At 45.9% G+C, this 19,339-nt stretch overlaps 2 long non-coding RNA genes across 2 annotated transcripts in view; both read left to right on the top strand.

Annotated features, from left to right (window-relative positions):
* LOC116087677 overlaps positions 1-862 on the top strand; it is a 2,755-nt gene extending 1,893 nt beyond the window's left edge. The window contains exon 4 of the long non-coding RNA XR_004117557.1: positions 706-862. This is a non-coding gene — a long non-coding RNA (uncharacterized LOC116087677). The remainder of the gene's footprint in view (positions 1-705) is intronic.
* Positions 863-9,542: 8,680 nt separating this feature from the next.
* On the top strand, positions 9,543-13,093 carry LOC116087678. Its single transcript, XR_004117558.1, has 2 exons — positions 9,543-9,612; positions 12,894-13,093. It is a non-coding gene; the product is annotated as an uncharacterized LOC116087678 (long non-coding RNA).
* The last annotated feature ends 6,246 nt before the right edge of the window (positions 13,094-19,339 follow it).

Here is a 19,339-nt window from a genome sequence, read left to right on the forward strand (position 1 = left end):
ACTTGTAAAAGCCATCTGTGGAAAATGACAGGCAGTTCGAGGGCATGTGGAGAGAATCAGGTAAGCGGACCCAGGTTTGAGACAACCGAAAGGAATCTTTCTGTTTCTCTGAAGACAGGCAGATCGGGTTTGACTGGCTGCACTTCCGTGTAGCCTTTCCTGTTGAAAGAGATTTTATCTCCATCTTAGCTGCTGGAACATTCTACCTACCTGGGGACCTCTTCCTCCTCACCCCCTGCACATTCTAGATGCATGAGTAATACCTGAAACCTGCAGAGTGTGCCACCTTCCTACACATGTGGTTACAAGCTTTGAGTAACAAAACTCAAACACTTGTGAACCTTTTTGATTATTCTGTAGGACAAATCTTTTAATTATCCTCATCCATAATAATAATAATAATAATAATAATAATTCATATTTTATATGAGTATACTTCCCTAAAAAAGGAATATATCTTAAAATCAACAAGCCAGGATTAGGATGAGAACATTTGACCTCGGATTTAATGATCAGTGTATTACAGTATTTAGAGCATATGGGATGGGGGATAAAATGTTTGCTCGTCTGTCTATTGGCCAGTGATTGATCTTGTTGTTTTTTTTTTCTCTACAGGCCAGAAGACTGCACAGAAAAGCTCAGGGTGGGGGTTAGGTTGGAAGGATGGGCCCCTCTGTATAATTTCTATTTCTCATCTGCTCTTAGGTAATGTGTCTTGGGGAAGAATGGAGTAGGACTCTGTAAAAAGCCTGGCTTTGCAGAGAACAGGGCTGAAAGGAGGTCTGCGGTCTGGGAGATGATAGTATGACCTCATGGGTCCACATTCATGGAGGAAGGTGGAAGTATTTCCCTGAGATCTTCCTGCAGAGCCCTCTCCAGGTAAGGTCAGCCTGCAGGAGACCCAGGGTGTGCGAGGATACGAATGAGGGGTGCTCCCTGCTCCCTGCCCCAGGCTCAGGCACCGCGATCTTCCTGCAGAGTCTCTCCAGGTAGGGGGTCTATGTCAGCCTGTAGGAGACCCAGGGTGTGCGAGGATGTGAATGAGGGGTGCTCTCAACCCCAGGCTTAGGCATCTCAATACTTGGTCCCATGTTGGTGGCACTGTTTGGGAAGGTTATAGAACCTTTAGGGGGCGGAGCCTTGCTGGAGGAAGCACATCATTGGGAGTGTGGGCTTTGAGTTTATGGCCTCGCTCCATTTCCAATTTGCTCTCTTCTTGCCTGTGGGTGGATATGTGGTCTCTCAGCTGCCTGCCCCAGGTGTCTGAGGCCATGCCTCTCCTTCCAATATGGGCTCTTCCTCCGGAATCGTAACCCCCACCCCCAACTCTTCTATAAATTACTTTTGGCTATGGCATTTACCACAGCAACAAGGAGTACATGAGAATATAGACTCTTCGGTTCTTGGAACCAGTTTGCTGTGGGAGACACACTATCATTTACTTCCTCTTCTTTCTCAGACACTGGCTATTGTGCCTGGGATGAGGGAGAGTGTTTGCTTGCTAGGTTGCAATGGCCTAGGAGACACTGGTCTTCCTTCTAAGAGCTTCTGTGACCCTCGGCCCTTAGCCAGCGATACCCCTCACTCCCCTTCTTTCACATACATGTCTTTAATGACACATCATAAATAATTCATTTTGTAAAAGTTTCAGATGATACAGAATGCTTTAAAAAAAAAAAAAAAAAAAAGACGGTGTCTCTTTCTCTAACCCTGTCTGTCTTGGCCACTTTTCTCATCACTGAGACAAAATACCTGACAAGAAGTGACTAAAGAAGAAAGTGTTCTGTTTTGTCTTTCTTATACTTTAAGGGACACATCTATCGTGATGGCAGGCACCTGAATCAGCTGGTCCCAGGACGTCTGCAGTCAGGAAGGACAGACTGAAAGTTCATGCTCAATTCTCCTTTGCGTTCAGCCCAAGACTCCAGCTGGTGAGAGTGGTCCTTCCTACCTTTACGGTGGGTCTTCCCACCTTGCCTAACCTAGTCCAGAAAACCCCTCACAGATGTGCCAGAAGCTTGTTTCCATGGTGACTGCGGATTGTATAGGACTGACAATAAAGATGAGCCGTCACACCCTCTTGTCCCCAGTTCCTTGCACACTTGTGAGAGGCAGAGTGCTGCCCATTCTATCCGCCAGCTCCCTTCACAGCAGAGGAGGCACCCAGCTGCATTCTTGCAGGGAACAGATGCATGCCAGCTGCCGGCCACAGCTGCACAGACTTCTGTGCACATCACACATGTACACGCACTTTTTCATAAACGGGTTCCTATTGACTCGGTTGTACTGTGGTGTCTGTTTTCTTTCTCTTCCTCTTCCTTTTTACATAATATATCTTATCTTTGGATCCCACTTGGCTCTCACTGCTAAACAACCACTCCACTTCACTGGGTATTCCCATCCCACATCCATCACTGTTTCCATGAGGCTGTGACCAATCTCCTTGCATAGCCTTCTGGGACCAGGTATGAACATCCCTCAGGGAAGGACCAGGCGGACACATGGGCTAGCAGGTTCCTCTTTGCTCTCCCCTTTGCTAAGTCTGATGCCTGAGTCCTAAACTCCTCTGGAAGTTGGGCTGAACTGAAGAGAAATTCCTTTGCCTGGGAGTGGCAGGGAGTGTCAGCCCTGGGCTGGAGACATGAACTTGACACACACACACACACACACACACACACACACACACACACACACACAAACCCTATTAACCCAGCCTGCTGTGGGGAACCTAATCTTTTTTTTTTTTTTAAGATTTAATTATTTATTTTATTTATATGAGAATATTCTAGTTGTCTTCAGACACACCAGAAGAGGGCATCAGACCCCATTACACATGGTTGTGAGCCACCATGTGGTTGCTGGAAGTTGAACTCAGGACCTCTGGAAGAGCAGTTGGTGCTCTTAACCGCTGAGCCATCTCTCCAGCCTGAGCCTAATCTTTGACACAGTCATACAACGTTAGTGTGTTGTGGACTGAGGACAATTAACCAAGTCTTCAGATATGAGTTTGAATACAGTCAGGCTTGGCCACAGAAATTGTCTAAAAGCATGGGTCTCAGTTTCTCTGTCTTTAAATGGGATGAGAAGAGGAGGAGGAGGAAGATGAGAAAGGCAGGCTCACCGCTGCCAAAGGGCGCCTCAATGCTCATTTCCAGTGAGAGAGAGACTTCAGCCGTCCATCCTTCACCCTAGTTTACTGTGGAGCCAAGCAACAGGGAACTGACATTTTGGAAGGAGCAACTGGCTCTTCTTCGGGTGAGGCCAGAACAGCAGCTTGATGACCTCTGCCTTGGTCAGCAGCCACCTTCCCTCCTGTAGCTGCTGCTTCTGGCTCCTCAGTTGATCTCTGATAAGGGTGTGTCCTGAAAGCTGAGCTGGCCCTTGGCTCCTCAATCAGGAATTCAATGGCTGCTGGCCCTGTACTGGACAGAAGCTTGGGCCAGTTATCCTGTCCCAGCAGTGAAAGAGACTGTTAAGGACAAAGGCCCCGGGCGGGGTCACACCGTCAGGTTCTAATTCTGCCTCTGCTACGCTGTAGGCTAAGAGGACTGGGGGCTCTTGGTTTCCTTATCTTTCAACTGGGGAGGATCTTCATTTAGAGAGCAGCCAGGATTAAACGAAGTTTTCTTCTGTTAACGAGTACGGTGTTCAATAAGTGATTTTATTTTTAACATCTGGAGCAGACCAGAGTCCTGCAGGTGCCCAATAAGCATGTGTTCACTAGATGACAATGGCAAGAATCAAGTGGAGAATTGACACCAAGGACAGGTTTTATTTCTGCCCAACTTCCTTGAAAACCAAGCCTATGGCTCTTCCCAACTCTGCTTCCCCAAACATGCCGCCAGCCTCCTGCCCTAGTACTCACTGGTGGGGATCCCCTCATCTGGAATGTACCGCTCACCTATATCTGCTGTCATCACTCCATCCTTTAATCTCACTTGGAAGTGCCTGTCTTCCCGTTTACATTTCCAGGATCTTTCTTTTTAAAGATTTGTTTATTTAATGTATATGAGTACACTGTAGCCATCTTCAGACACACCAGAGGATGGCATCAGTTCCCATTACAGATGGTTGTGAGCCACCATGTGGGTGCTGGGAATTGAACTCAGGACCTCTGGAAGAGCAGCCAGTGCTCTTAACCACTGAACCATCTCTCCAGCCTCTCCAGCATCTTTCTTGGCTTTTTGAGTCCCGCGTTTACATTTCAAGTTCCATATCTTTCTTGTAGATTCTACACTGTGTATATGAATGTATCTCCATTCATACATCCACTTGATAGTAACAGGCTTCACCCTCCACTCACTAAAGCAGCTCCACCTACAGGCTCTCCCCTATCAGTTAAGTGTAGCGCCCTCTTTCTCAGTGCCCAGGCAGAACCGTCTGAAGCCATCTTGGATGTTTCATCATCTTTTACACTCTGGGCATAGTCCATCCCGTATCTGTTTGTGACATCTCATTAACCCTTTGTCACCACTTTGGGTTACCAGGTTCCAAGTCAGGGCCAGTGACTTCCACCTTTGCCTCTCTCTACCCGCAGTCAATTTCCTCAGAGCATCCAGAGTGATTCCTTGTAAAATAGGCATCAAATCCACCAGTCTAAGTTTTCCAGAGGGCTTCATGGTTCCCTGAGAGCGAATGCCAGCACTCAGAACACAGACAACCAGGCTTTACAAACCACGTATCCCTCTGACTTGTCTCCCACCCCTGGCTCTTTCCATGCTTTCTGAGCCTCCCCCTCTCACTTTCTTTCTCCTCCTCCTTCTCCACCTCCTCTTTTTCCCGCCTTCTTCCTCCTCCTTCCCTGTCTTTTCAACATGGTGCTGCTATATATCCTAGGCTGACCTCGACCTCACTATCCCCCTGCCTCAGCCTCAGAGGGCCAGGATTACATGAGTGTGCCATTATACCTACGTTTAGCCTTCCTTACCTTGCTTTCTTACTCCTACCAGTCTTCAAACAATCCCTGCTAATAGGCATTTGGGTAGCCAGTGGCAGGTACTTATGAGTCTGGGGTGGTGTGGAGAGACTTGGGTATCTACTCTCTGCTAAGGCTGGCTGTGTTCCTTTAACAAGAGTTCTACCACCTGTATTAACAGCCCTGGCAGCAGCCCTTTCTCTTTGGCTGCCCGCTTGCAGGTCCAGGTGCCAGCAATCTTGCTCTCTGCTGCCCCCTTCTGGCGCGACTAGGCTAAAGTCATCCAGCTTCTGCCCGGCGCTTGGACTAACTTGACCCACGGGTTATGGATGTAGTCCCCTCATGTAATACACTTCATTTATCTTTATAGAAATATTATCGATCACCCGTAACTTACAACACTCTTAAGAACTGTCTGAGAGAAGGGACTTGTCCTCTGGTTCCCTGATGAACCTCTAGGCGAGGGTAGGTGGCTGGTGTGTCTCAGGGATGGAGATGTTCTGGCTGGCTGAATCAGTATGGAGAGCACACCCTTTGTCTTCATTTCTCAGGGCAATTATACTTGCAAGCTGCCTTCACGTGTAGAATCTGGATCTCAACATGTCGACTAGACTGTGGGAGCTTCAAGGGGAAGAACCGTTGAAAAGCTGCTAGGCTGGACCCGGCCTTAGGCGAGTGAGTTCACACTTTGTAATCATCAGTCCCTAGTTTTCGACTCTATTCTGAGTTACCTTTCCAATGTCAAGAATTAGGATTTTTCAAATAAAGGTGTAAATCTCTGATCTCTTTCTGGGTCTGGCTTATTTCTCGTAACATAATAACCTCCACTTGCATCCATTTTCCCTCACAGGTGCTGAGTTCGTTTTCTTACGGTTGAATCCACTTCCGCTGTGTATACGTACCGCATTTTCCTTACACACTGGTCTGAAGACAACATTTTAGGCTGTTGTCATTTCTCTGCAATTATGAACTTGGTTTATTCCTAGGTATTTTTAAAAAGTTATTGCACATGGTAATTTTCTTCTCTGCAAATTCACTATTAGTATATAGAATTGCTGTGGATTTTTGCATGTTAATTTTATATCTTGGTACTCTTCTCCGAGTGTTTATCAGAGTTAAGAGAGCTCTGACGGTCTATTAGGATCTCTTTTCTTCCCTTAAGCATACCTGTTCTAAGAACTGCATGATTCCTCCTTGCTGCTCCTGCTGCTGGCTAATATAAAGAAATGATTTATTTATTTTTACTTTATTTTATTTTATGTGTGTGTGTTTGCATGTGTGCATGTGTGTGTGTGTGTGCGTGTGTGTGCGTGTGTGTTGAATCCATTGAAGCTGGAATTAGACTATTGTGAGCTGCCACGTGGCTGCTAGGACCTAGGTCTCCTGGAAGAGCAGCCAGTGCTTCTAACCGCTAAGCCATCTCTCCAGCCCCACTGCCAGGATCATTTAAGTGCAAGTCATCTGTCATCTGCAGACCTGACTTCTCCCTTTGCCCTTATAGATTTCTCTTTTCCTATTGCTTTACTTAAGACTCAAGTACTTGGGGGCTGGAGAGATGGCGCAGTAGTTAAGAGCACTGACTGCTCTTCCGGAGGTCCTGAGTTCAGTTCCCAGCAACCACATGATGGCTCACAACCATTTGGAATGGGATCTGATTCCATCGAGGGTGGGGAGGCGAGAGTGAGTGAATGGGTGGAGGAACACCTTCACAGAAGTAGGGGGGAAGGGGGGATGGGATGGGGTGGCCTCTAGGAGGGGGAACCCAAGAAAGGGATAACATTTGAAATAAAGAAAATATCCATATATATATACATATACATACTTATACACACACACACACACACACACACACACACACATATATATACATACATGAAGACTCAAGTACTCTGTTGAATAATAGCAATGAGAGTGGGCACTCATAGTGTGTATCTAATTTTAAAGAAAATTTGTCCAGTTTTTCTCCATTACTACAATTTGGGTATATTTTTATTGTGCTGAGACATATCCCTTTCATTCTTAATTTCTTCAGCGCTTTTTTATTTAACCAGAAAGACACATTGAACTTGGTCAAATACCGTTCTGTGTTTATTGAGATGATCATGTGATTCTTGCCTCTTTGTTATAGAACATGTACTGATTGGTAATTATGCATCCTTGGGATGAAACAAACTTGGTCATGGTTTATGATCCTTTAAAATATATTTTAAATATAATTCATGATAGCTTTATTGAGCATTTAAAAACATATATTCACCAGGAAAATTGGTCTACTCTGTTTGTCTCTCCTTCATTTCTTTGTCTCTCTCCTCATCAGGTTTTGGTACCCAGCAAATATTGGCTTTTGTAGAATGAAGCTCCCATCTTGTATGGTCTTATGGCACCCCAATTCAGCTTTCACTGATTCCCATGTTCCTATGATGTTGTGGGTCTGCGTGTTTTTATTCAACAGCCTCATGATTGTCCAGGACAGAGGCCCAATATCCAGGCAAGGTTATGCCCTCACCTAAGATTTTGTTGAGTTTTGTCCTAGAATATGTCCAGGGTCCTTGCAGGCTTTTCAGCAGGCAGCAAAATGCTCCACGAAGAGGCTAGGATGAAACTCAGTTCAGCCTAATTTTAGGTGCCAGTGCTGGGCCAGGACTTCTGGAGTCTGACCAACAGTTGGTTTATTCTTACCATTTTTAGATACAGGACAGTCTTGGAGAAAAGTTTTCTGATAACCATTAACTCAGCCTCCTGAATACCACAGAGCATAAGACACATTTCCATTGAAGTTCTTTACAAACTACCTATGGCTCTGTCTGTAAGACAGGTTCTAGTTGGCTTAGAAACAACACCCAAGATAAGGATCTAGAGAGAATGACTGAGGTGAACACAATGCCTGTGGATGTCAGATTTGGCCTGGCCCTAAGATTAACATAGAAGTCCCTTAAGCTATTGTAAAATCGATTGACATCTCTCACAAGGATGAGTTTTATGCCCCAGAAGTAATGCTCAAGGCTTTAGGGGGAAAAGTCTGGGATACACAAACAGTCTTCTAGGGGCTTCTGTGGAGCCTGGCTCAACAGGTAGCAACAGGACCCCCAGGTTGTAAATGACATCTATCCCAGCTTTGCATGAAGAGCATGTTTCTGGTTTCTCCAGTGCTTACCTGTATGCACAAGGACCTTCTCCCCTCTACAGGAATAGAATAAGAATTAAGTTTAAGAATCTGCCCAGAAAACAGCACTCAAGGAAATATTGAGTAATTTATTAGAGGTTTTTAAATCTGAGTCATCTGTTGCGGTAAATTTTTAACCCAATTGACCAAGTCAATCAATTCACAACTCAATTAATTGGTATACATGCTACTCACCTAGATTGGACAGATCTACCACTACACTACTCTATTCCCATCTATTCTCTATTAGATTCCACAGGACTTGCGATTTCTCCAAGTCATGGGCTTCAGCTCCATCTTCCTTCCACCTCATCCTCCATCTTCTCTCTCCCCTTCTCCCCTAAACTTTTCAGCTCCATCTTCCATCCTGCTGCCCAATCATCAGCCTTTGTTTGAAAAGTTAAGGTGGGGAGAAGGTTCTCAAGGCACCTGTCTATGTGGTGGTTTGCTCATTTGCAGTGCTTTCCAGGAGAGAATTAGCACCAAAATACAAGACCAGAGCTATCCACAACATCTCTCTTCTGTTTGTTCTCTGCCCACGTCTTTTCTACTCATCTATGGGAGTTCAAGTTTCAACTCACGTGCCAATTGTATTCTCCTGCTCACCTGCACACCCCTAAAGGGTTTTTTTCCTTGCCAGCTGAAAACAAATTTCTTCTGGTTGTCCTTATAGATGGTATTGAGAAAGAAAAAAGCATTCCCAAGACCAATAGTTGCACACCAGATACCAGATGTATTCATTTGCCGTGTATGGCTGAATTTTGTATATGCTTGCAGCCTAAAGGGTATTTGGCTTTCCAGTTCATCATGTGGGAAGTGCTGGTCTGCACAGCACCTTGGGAAACAGTGGCTGAGGGGGCTTGGGTGATCACGAGAGAGGAGATGGCTCAGTGCTGAGTCTGGAGCTCAGGTGAAAATCTGAGCCCACGTCTTCAGATTAATCAGAAAGCCAAGGGAGGGCTTTACAGAGCAAGCCTGGGTGGGGTTATCTTCCAAGGGCTGGCACTCAGGGAAGAAGCAAGATCTTGATTCATGGGATGTTCTCTGCCCTCCTCCGCCCTGACAACCACCACAAGAACCAAAGTGTGCCTCTTGATCCTAGAATGTGAGGAATGTTCCCTAGCCTGATAGGCATGAAGCAATCCACAGAGAGGCAGGGAGGAGCTGCTGTGTAGGCCAAGGCTGGCCAGCTCATGAGCTCTATGGAAGCAGGTGGCTGCCCCTCCCACTCTCCTACCTCCCTACTGTTGCCTGGATACACAAAGTTGTGGGGTACAGAGAGCCAGGTCTTCAGTCTGTGGAATGTCTAGTAGATGAGATGAGAGGAGAGAGGAGAGGAGGAGAGGAGAGGAGAGGAGAGGAGAGGAGAGGAGAGGAGAGGAGAGGAGAGGAGAGGTGTGGTCACAAAGGGGCCCTGCCCAGTACTCACATTCCTTGACCTCACAGTCTCAGAAGGAGAGTGTTATTAAAGAGGCTTTTCTAGGGAGCAGAGATGGCCCTGGGGCAGGAAACATTTATTGATCATTTAAATGAGGTGACTGTTTTGTTTGATGATTTCCATTTGACTTCCTCTCATCTTTATTATTTTCATTTTATATTCTCCTTACGTTGGATTTAATTTCTTTGCTTAGATGCCCTGTTTGAGACTTGGTCTGAATCTTAGAATCTGATGGCATCACATCTCCTTTGCATACTTCTTCTGCAGCCTTGCCATTAACTTCTCTCTCTCTCTCTCTCTCTCTCTCTCTCTCTCTCTCTCTTTTGGTTTTTCGAGACAGGGTTTCTCTGAGTAGCCCCGGCTGTCCTGGAACTTACTCTGTAGACCAGGCTGGCCTCTAACTCAGAAATCCGTCTATCTCTGCCTCCCAAGTGCTGGGATTAAAGGCGTGCACCACCACCTCCCAGCTCATTTTTTAACGTATTCACTTTACATCTCACTCACTGCCCCCCTCCCAGCCACCGCTCCCACAATCCTTTCCCCTCCCTCTGCCCCCTCCCCTCACACCACTTTCTAGTTTTCCTTTGCCACTCCTCCCCTGTCCCCTGAAATACTTAGGAACATCTTCCAGATGTAGCTTTCTTATTGATTTCTGATTTAGTTCCTTCCTTGTTAGAGAACACGCTTGACTGATGATTTCAACCCTTCAAACTGTATCAACATTTGTGCTTTGTCCCAGAATGTGTCTATTTTGATGGCTGACTCATATTTACTTGAGAAGAATATCTGTTCTGCTCATTTCTGGTGACGCGTTATATAAATACCAATTAGGCCGAGCCGATCAGAGTTTTGGATGAGGCCTTTCTTGTGTTACCTTACCACCATTTGTCTGCATCGTCTGTTAATCACCGAGGGAGGTTTTTCTAGCCCCTTCAACTCCCCTACGTACTAAAATCAAGACTTCTACTAAAGACTGCAGGAAGCATTATTGTAGCAGACACTTATAGAAACATTCAGGGCAGAAGAGTTAGGTGTTCCCTCTTACAATGTTAAGTGTGGGGCTGGAGAGATGGCTCAGCGGTTAAGAACACTGACTGCTCTTCCGAAGGTCCTGAGTTCAAATTCCAGCCACCACATGGTGGCTCACAACCATCCGTAATGAGATCTGACGCCCTCTTCTGGTGTGTCTAGACATTCCCATCTCATACAACTTGAATGCAAAGTGGTGGTGGTTGTAAAGGGCTGAGGAGAACAGATAGGGTTGAGGGGGCTGGGGAAAGGTTTGTCAATGGGTACTGAGTTACAGTTAGATGCGAATAAGAAGTTATGGTGTACTATTATGCTGTAGGGTGGCTATAGGTAGCAATAAGGCATTGGGCAGTTGAAAAAACTTGATGAGCCTTCTCCTGTTCCAAGTGCCACTCAAACGTAGCAGCTTTCTGAGTCACTTGGTGGATGGACCAGAATAACACACCGGAGGGCAAAACGCGCCATCTCCAAATCGATTGCCACTTTGGTGGGAGGGGCCGTGTGCAGCAACTTATCTTCACATTAGAAGGAATAACTTTTAGTCTTTCTCAGCACTGGATTCATCACCATCTCAGTGAGGTAGCCTTTAAACTTTGGTTGGCTTTATTCCCACCCTCTGGTTGGGTACCTCCAGCTCACTTAGTCTAATCAGTATAACATCACCTCTACAAAAGGCTATTATGATATCTTATGGAAGAGACCGACAGTCAAGGTCCCTGGAAGCCAAATTATGATGGAGGGGTTGAACTGTATTTCTGGCTTTGTCATCTATAGGCAAATAGCTATTGGTAGTTCTTAGAAATACCTAAGAGAAAAGGCTGAATACCAGGTATCAGGAGGTGTGCTCGCCTGCTCGAGCCAGGAAACCACATCTGGTGATGTAGCTGCAGCTGGCATCATTAAGTTTGTGATAATCAAACCTGATAGTCAACCCTGTTGCGGGTCCCAGTAGGAGAAGGGATGAAGGTGGCCTTTGGGATCCATCATGGACAAACCACTAGGTGGCAGCATAGCTTAAGTGTTCTCAGAGTTCTGCGTTCTGACTCCCTGGTGGATGGCACACTGTGTTTCCATATACTTTGTAAAGAATAGTGCTGGAATTCTTATGAAAATTGCATTGGATCTGTAGGTTGATTTTGACAGGACAACGATTTCTTGTGTGTGTGTGTGTGTGTGTGTGTGAATGTGATGCGTGTATATGTAGTGTATGTTTAGGTAATGAACCTGGAGCTAGGATGGTATAATAACATGCCCTAATGATATCCACCCTTATTTTAGATCTGTTGAGGATGATGTATATTTTGCAATGTTTGCATAGAATGCTTTGTTTAGTATGTTTGATGCAATGACATTTAAATTCAGTGTTTTGCTCTCCTCTTTTGGGATGACCTGTCTATTTGTGAGAGTAGGGTATCGAAGTCACTCACTATTTCTGTGTTGGAGCTAATGTGTGGCTTTATATATATAGTGGTGTTTTCTGTATGGAATTGGCTACATTTGGTGCATTATATGTTCAGAATCCTAACAGCTTCTGAATGGGTAGTTCTCTTATCCGATGTGCAGTGACCTTTATCTCTTCTGACTAGTCTATTTGGTCAGCTATTTAACATTGAAGTTTTCATTGCCAGCATCATATTCAGTTTTTCCCCATTATTTTGGGTCTATTGAATTCCATTTTCATACTCTGCATCGGCTTTCTTATTTCATTTAAATGTTTACTTGTGTTCTTTTGAATCAACTTAGGCATTTATTGATGTCTTCTTTCTTTTACTTGAACATATTTAACATCATTCTGCTGATGAGGTGGCCTTGCGGGGTTGCCTTTTTAAGCCTTTACAAGGCTTGACTCCTGGGTATTTTCTATAAACCGGGAGATGAACTTGCTCAGGCAGTCCATCTACCTAGCCAGTATTTAATTAAAATTTGCTTCAAATTTGGCTTTAAACCATGGTAGTGGCCTTATTCTCAGCTGGTGGGATGAACAAAGGGAAAGGGGGAAAGTGACATGTCGTAAGAACAACTGAGTGGAGCTGAGCTGGCTTGTTAAAATGGCGTTGAGTGTTAAAAAGACATAAGGGGCTAGGTGGTAGTGGCACATCCCTTTAATCCCAGGACTTGGGAGGCAGAGGCAGGCAGATTTTTGAGTTCCAGGCCAGCCTGGTCTACAGAGTGAATTCCAGGACAACCAGAGCTATACAGAGAAACCCAGTCCCGAAAAACAAAACAAAAACAAACAAACAAAAGACATAAGGGGAGAGAGAGCCGGGTGGAGATAAAGATACAGAAATCAATTGACCCGATTGCTGCCTTTGCTTGAGCTATCTTTCTCTCTTTCCTTCCTTTCGCAGGTCCTGGAATGCTGGGAGCTGAGACAAAGCTTTCTCCCCTTGAGCCTTCCCTGGAGGATTCATGACTGATGCTATCCAGGCCGGAGGAGAGCGCCTCGCAGGTGGTGGCTCAGGTCTGGCCACACCTTGATGAATTGCTCTCGTTTCCTATTCTTGCACTGTAGAGTAACCAGTTGGATAACTCTCTCTGTTCTTATGTGCACCCGACTCCCGGCTCCTGTTTCCACCCCTTGATGGTTCATTTCTTGTGTGATTTGAATCTGTGTTAACTGTGCACTACTAAGTTTTTGCAACCAGGAGTCTCAGGAACATTTCGTTGTGAAAGTCACAGGAGCCTTTGAGTGAGTGGATGTTCTGTCGAGAGTCAGAGCTCAAAGCCCTTTCTCCGGACTCACACTTCCGGGTAGGGTTCCCACACCACACAGGCAGATTCCGTTCCACACAGTCTCAGGGAGTGGCCTGTAGGTTGGCAGCTGCCACACGGGTCCTCAAATATGCTGCGCTTCCTCAGCGTATTTTATATTAACCTATGTCCTTCACATATCATTCTACCTTGGCCCCGAGCTATTCAGTTTGCTGCCTGCCTGGCTCATCTGGGCCACAGAGTGCTTTGTGTAGAGGCTTTTAGATTCTCGCCGCTACAGCTCTGTCCTAAACTGCTTACACAGGGCAGCCTTTGGTGCACCCTGCTTCGAGGCAGTGTCACTGTGTGAGTCTGTCAGGTGTGGTGTCTTTTTGAGCCTTCTCCAAATGTGAGGAGACAGTGGAAATCCCTGCCATGCAGGCGTGCTGTGTGCTATGAGTGAAGTGAGGCCGAAGGACAGACCAGAGTCCGGCTCACACAGCCCAGTCAATGACTATTGAGCCAAGCCTTTGAGCTGCAAGCTATTTCTTTTAAAACTGGCTCTGGCATGGCGGTGGTGGCACACACCATTAATCCCAGCACTGTAGAGGCAGAGACAAGCAGATCTCTGTGAGTTTGAGGCCAGCCTGGTCTAAGACAATGAGTTCCAAGATAGCCAGGGTGACACTGAGAAACCCCGCCTTTAAAAACAAAACAGAAAACAAACAACAAACAAAATGACCCTGGGCTAAAAACAACAAAAACAACAATTCCATCTTAAGTCTGGAAAGGGCTTTAAAAGTTATGTTTTCTAGACTGAATGCTTTCTGAAATCTTGAAGGTTCTTTCTGTCTACATCTCTCTGCAATCGGAACGTTAGCTAAACTAGAAACTTTGTAGCCTGGGTGTGACAGCCGGTGCATCATCATGAATTTCTCCCATGCCAGGATACTCCCTCAAGCCCCATCCCCAACCTTTAACAATTATTTCCTTTCCCTAGTGACCCGTAATGAACTTGTCAGAGGTGGCAGCATTAGTTCTCACTTCCGTTTTGTGTCTTAGTTCCTCATTAGACTAGGGACTAGTCACCTGTCTCTAGGTGTTTGCTGACCACCCAGGGACAGGTGACTAGCCCCTAGTCTAATGAGGAACTAAGTGGGGTTTTGTTTAAGCTCTAGGTGCAGGCCAGTGGTGCTCTACTTAATTAGCATGTAGGAGAACACAGGCTTAATCCCTAGTGCCATGTGGGTCAAAAGGCAAAACAAAACAAAAACAGAGGCAGAGAAGTAAGTAAATGTATGATAAATTTCCCTCGATAACCATACGTGTATATTGACATCCGTCAGCTCTATGGAAGTGGGGACCACGAAGCTTCACAAAGGGAATAGGGGTTACAGAAGGCTTTGTTTTCGCCTACGACTATCTCATCCTCTATCCAGAACCTTGGCTTTAGTATGGTCAAATGCTTACCTAAAGAAGAGATTTAGTCAAGCTTTGTCTCATGCTCCCTGGGCTGTGAAAAAGACCAATTTTACACGCAACAACTACCATTGGACTGTGAATACAAAGCTAAAATTCCAAAATGCTATCTTCATATGAACATTGCTGTCATGGATCCACGGAGGCTGGCAATGGAGTCTCCACCGCACTGAATGGCTCTGTAGTGGGTTGACATCAAGACACTTCGAAACCCTTTTCTAGAAACTCTAATTTAAAAAGTAGACTTATTTGTCTTTATGTATAGTTCTATTGTTCATGTAGATTTAATATATTAGCTGTCATATGTTGTGGGGTTGACAGTATAAACTGATATTGGTTTGATTGGGTATTAGGATCTTAGAGATGGGTCAGCGGTTAAGAGCACCGACTGCTCTTCCAGAGGTCCTGAGTTCAATTCCCAGCAACCACATGGTGGCTCACAAACATCTGTAATAGGATCTGATGCCCTCTTCTGGTGTGTCTGAGGACAGCTACAATATACTGATATAAATAAAAAAATTTAAAAAGGAAAAATTAAATAAATAAATAAAAAGGGTCTTTCCCAGATAGTTTGTATTACATAGTTCTGTTAAAACTGTCACTTTATGCCAGGCGGTGGTGGCACACGCCTATAATTCCAGCACTTGGGAGGCAGAGGCAGGCGGATTTCTGAGTTCGAGGCCAGCCTGGTGTACAGAGTGAGTTCCAGGACAGCCAGGGCTACACAGAGAAACCCTGTCGAGCAGAAACTGGAGGATATTCGGATCATCCCAGGAGAGCACTAGGGCTGGCACATCAGGGCTGGCGAGACCCGCTCAAAGTCTCAGAGGAGGCTCTAGAAAGGTGCATTTAATCACGTTAACAGGTGCTATTTCATTTGACATAAGGCTTTCGATACAGGTGAGATGGACTGGAAGGGACACCGAACCAACGGAGCGTACTAAGTGTGTGTGTACATCTGTTTCTATTAAACACTACTGCTGCAGAGCTAGAAGAGGGTATGGACCACAGGAAGGCAGGGCAGAAGCGGTGGGTAACTCAGACCCACCCATGACCAGCTTTGGGAGATCCAGGCCTCAGCCTGCTCTGACTCCTGAGAGCAGCGTTAAGAATCCTACTGGCCATCTGGATTCTGGAATACTAGTAAGAGCCAGGGCATTGCCATCCAAGGTTTGGGCTCCGCAGGCAACGCTGGGGTAGGTGGGTGAGTGGGAGGGAAACACTGCTGCTCACTGCTGTCACCTGCTGGACGCATAGGTATGTGCCTCAGGCTCTCCGCGATTGGGGGCTTGGGTTGGGGGTGGGTGAAAGGGCTTCTGGTGTCCTGAGGACGCCACTGTTCTGAACCTGAGCTGAGATAAGAAAGGAATATTTTTCACTGGGAGGGGCTTAGAAGAAAAAACTGGCTTTGTGGAAGCAGAGCTTGCACCTCCGCTTGGGGCTGACAAGGTGGGTGCGGTCTGGCTTCCGGGCTGAAGAGTAGACTGTCTCTGAATTGAAGCACAGGGCTGCTGGACCGATGGATGAGATACCGGGATGCTTCTAGTTTAACTGCTCTGTGCCGCATCCTAGCCCTCATGCCCCGCCCCCATGAAAAGGGTCTATTTTACCGGTAGTCTTGACCACTCCCCCTTTTTTCTCTGTAGGCCGGGTTACATTTGCTCCGCAGCAGCCATTGCTTAGTAAATGTTTGCCGGATGAAAGCCCCAGCTCACCCTTGGGCTTTCTCCCATCCACACAGCTGGGGCTCGGTAAATGTTCAATGCAGTAGAAAGAAACCACAAGGAAAACTCTATGGTTCCCTGTTCAAGGATCTGGGTCTTCCAGCGAGTGGCCTGTGATCTTTGGCAATGCACTCAGCCTTCCAGGGCCTCAAGTTTTTTATTTGTAAGATGGGGTTAGCAATAGTGCCTCCTCAGAGGAGTTGTGTGTGTGAAATGAGTAAGTCTATTAGAAGATGAATGTCCCAGTGGAGCATATTAGGCAGCATTCTTTAAACTTTAGAGTCTAAAAGAGCAGAACTGACAGAATAAATATTTGTTTTAGATATGTATTATATTGATCAGGGTCCTCTAGAGTCACAGAACTTATGGTAGTCTCTATATGGTAAAGGAATTTGTTGATGATTTATAGTCTGTAGTCCAACTCCCAACAATGGTCAGCAGCGGCTGTGAATGGAAGTCCAAGGATCTAGCAATTGCTCGGTCCCACAAGGCAAGCAGGTGAAGAAGAGAGAGAGAGCCTTCCTCCTTCCAATGTCCTTCTATTATAGTTTCCAGCAAAAGGTGTGGCCCAGATTAGAGGTGTGTGCCATCACACCTTTAATCCCAGATGACCTTGAACTCGGAGATCTTCCTGTCTTAATCTTCTGAGACTCAGAGCCCCTATGCCTCAAGATCTCCATGCCAAGATCCAGGTCAGAAACTTGTATCTCCCAGCCTCCAGATTAGGGCCACAGGTGAGCCTTCTAATTCTGGATTGTAGTTCATTCCAGATATAGTCAAGTTGACAACCAGGAATAACCACTACATGTATCTATGTATCTATCTATGTTTTTATCTATCTATCTATCTATCTATCTATCTATCTATCTATCTATCTATCTATCTCACTATCATTTTAGGGTTTCATTTCTGTGAAGGGATAACATGACCAAGGCAGCTCTTATAAAGGCAAACATTTCATTGGGGCTGGCTTAGAGTTTCAGAGGTTTAGTCCGCTAGCAATGTGGCAGGAAGCATAGCAGCATGCAGGCATCACACACACACACACACACACACACACACACACACACACACACACACACCATACATGTATGGTCCCTCTGTATAGTCCTGCACTCTACTCTGTTCTGGAATGGATGGGCAGAAGGGTAGTGTCTTCAGGAGAGGAACCACTTCAGCTGCCCCCAGGGCTCTGCACAGCTTGCTGGCTAGAGTAGTCATCATGGAGTTACTGATATGAAAAGCCCCAGATGGGCTGCTTACCAGTGAAGAGGAGTTTACTTTGTTCATAGCCTGAATGTTCCCATTTTCTTGGTCTCTGGTGAGGATGGTGATCTGGTAATGGTGGGAAGTACTTTATGGAGGAAGCAGCAGCAAGATCCAGGAAGCAGAGAGAAGGGACTGGATGAGGTACTCAAACCCCCAAATGCCCCAGCTCCAGTGACTCCATCTAATATGGCCATCTTTGGAATGGACACTAAATGGTGAACCTCGTTATATGGAGGAGAGGCATGGAGGATAGTGTAGCTTCTGACATTGTCTCCACCACAGTAGCAATGATCCTGACTGTAAAATACTGCCTGCCCCAGGAAGCAGTAACTCCCTATCAGTTAGGGTTCTGGGCAGCTCTCATATCACTGGGGAGCCCAAAAGCCACCAGTTATCGGAAAATGCCTGCGACAGAAAACTCTTTGATAGTGTAACCTCTTCTCTCCCAATTACCCTGTCTCTTGGTTTTTGCACTGGGACACGTCATCACCCTCTGATGCCCAGCATCTTTTGGGTTAGGTCAGGTAAGGAGTGTGGTGGCTTGGGATATGCCCAGGCCTCCCTTCTATAGGAACCTGTGACTGGTCATGTTTATATGTAAACATTCCCTCACCTCTCTCCTCTTCATATATATACAAATATGTGTGTGTGTGTATACATATATATATATGTATATATATATATGTAAAATCTTTTTTAAGGTTTATTTATTTATTTTATGTATATGAGTACCCTGTAGCTGTCTTCAGACACACCAGAAGAGAGCATCAGATCCCATTACAGGTGGTTGTGAGCCCCCATGTTGTTGCTGGGCATTAAACTCAGGACCTCTGGAAGAGCAGTCAGTGCTCTTAACCACTGAGCCATCTCTCCAGCCCTATTTCTTTATACTTACTACATGAAGACTATTGCGGAACACTCTAGTTGAAAATTTTTTCAGTAACACAAAAGATCACACACTACACGAGACTCTGTCCGTTCCCTTCCCCAGCTTGGAGAAGTGGGGAATTGCCTGCTCTGCTTCCTGCTGTGTCCTCTTCAGATCAGGGGAGGCCACACGGGTGGTGGGAATGAGTAGATCGGGGCACGGGTGGTAGAAATGAAAAGATCGGTGCACGGGTGGTGGGAATGAACAGATCAATGCACGGGTGGTGGGAATGAACAGATCGGTGCACGGGTGGTGGGAATGAACAGATCGGTGCATGGGTGGTGGGAATGAAAAGATCGGTGCATGGGTGGTGGGAATGAAAAGATTGGTGCACGGGTAGTGGGAATGAATAGATCGGTGCACGGGTGGTGGGAATGAATAGATCAGTGCACATAGGCATGGACACACTCAGGACGTCTGTCTCTCTGTGTTAAGCAGACTGTCACTTTTTGATCACATGGAAACTATATGTCACATAGCGATTGATATCTTCAGACTACTTCTTTGACTCTGAACACTGACCTCTTCCAAGCTGCTAAATAACCACGCCTCCTGGTTCGTACCATGCTGTCATGAGCCTCCTTCCCCAGCCTCCTGATATGTGTTCAGATGTGAGTGTACCCCAGGGAAGGACACTCAGGTGAACTTCCTGGCCTGCAGGCTGCTCTTTCCCACCCACTCTGCTGGATCTGATGCCTGAGAT

The sequence above is a fragment of the Mastomys coucha genome, unplaced genomic scaffold (genome assembly GCF_008632895.1).
Source record: "Mastomys coucha isolate ucsf_1 unplaced genomic scaffold, UCSF_Mcou_1 pScaffold13, whole genome shotgun sequence".
In the NCBI taxonomy this organism is placed as follows: domain Eukaryota; kingdom Metazoa; phylum Chordata; class Mammalia; order Rodentia; family Muridae; genus Mastomys; species Mastomys coucha.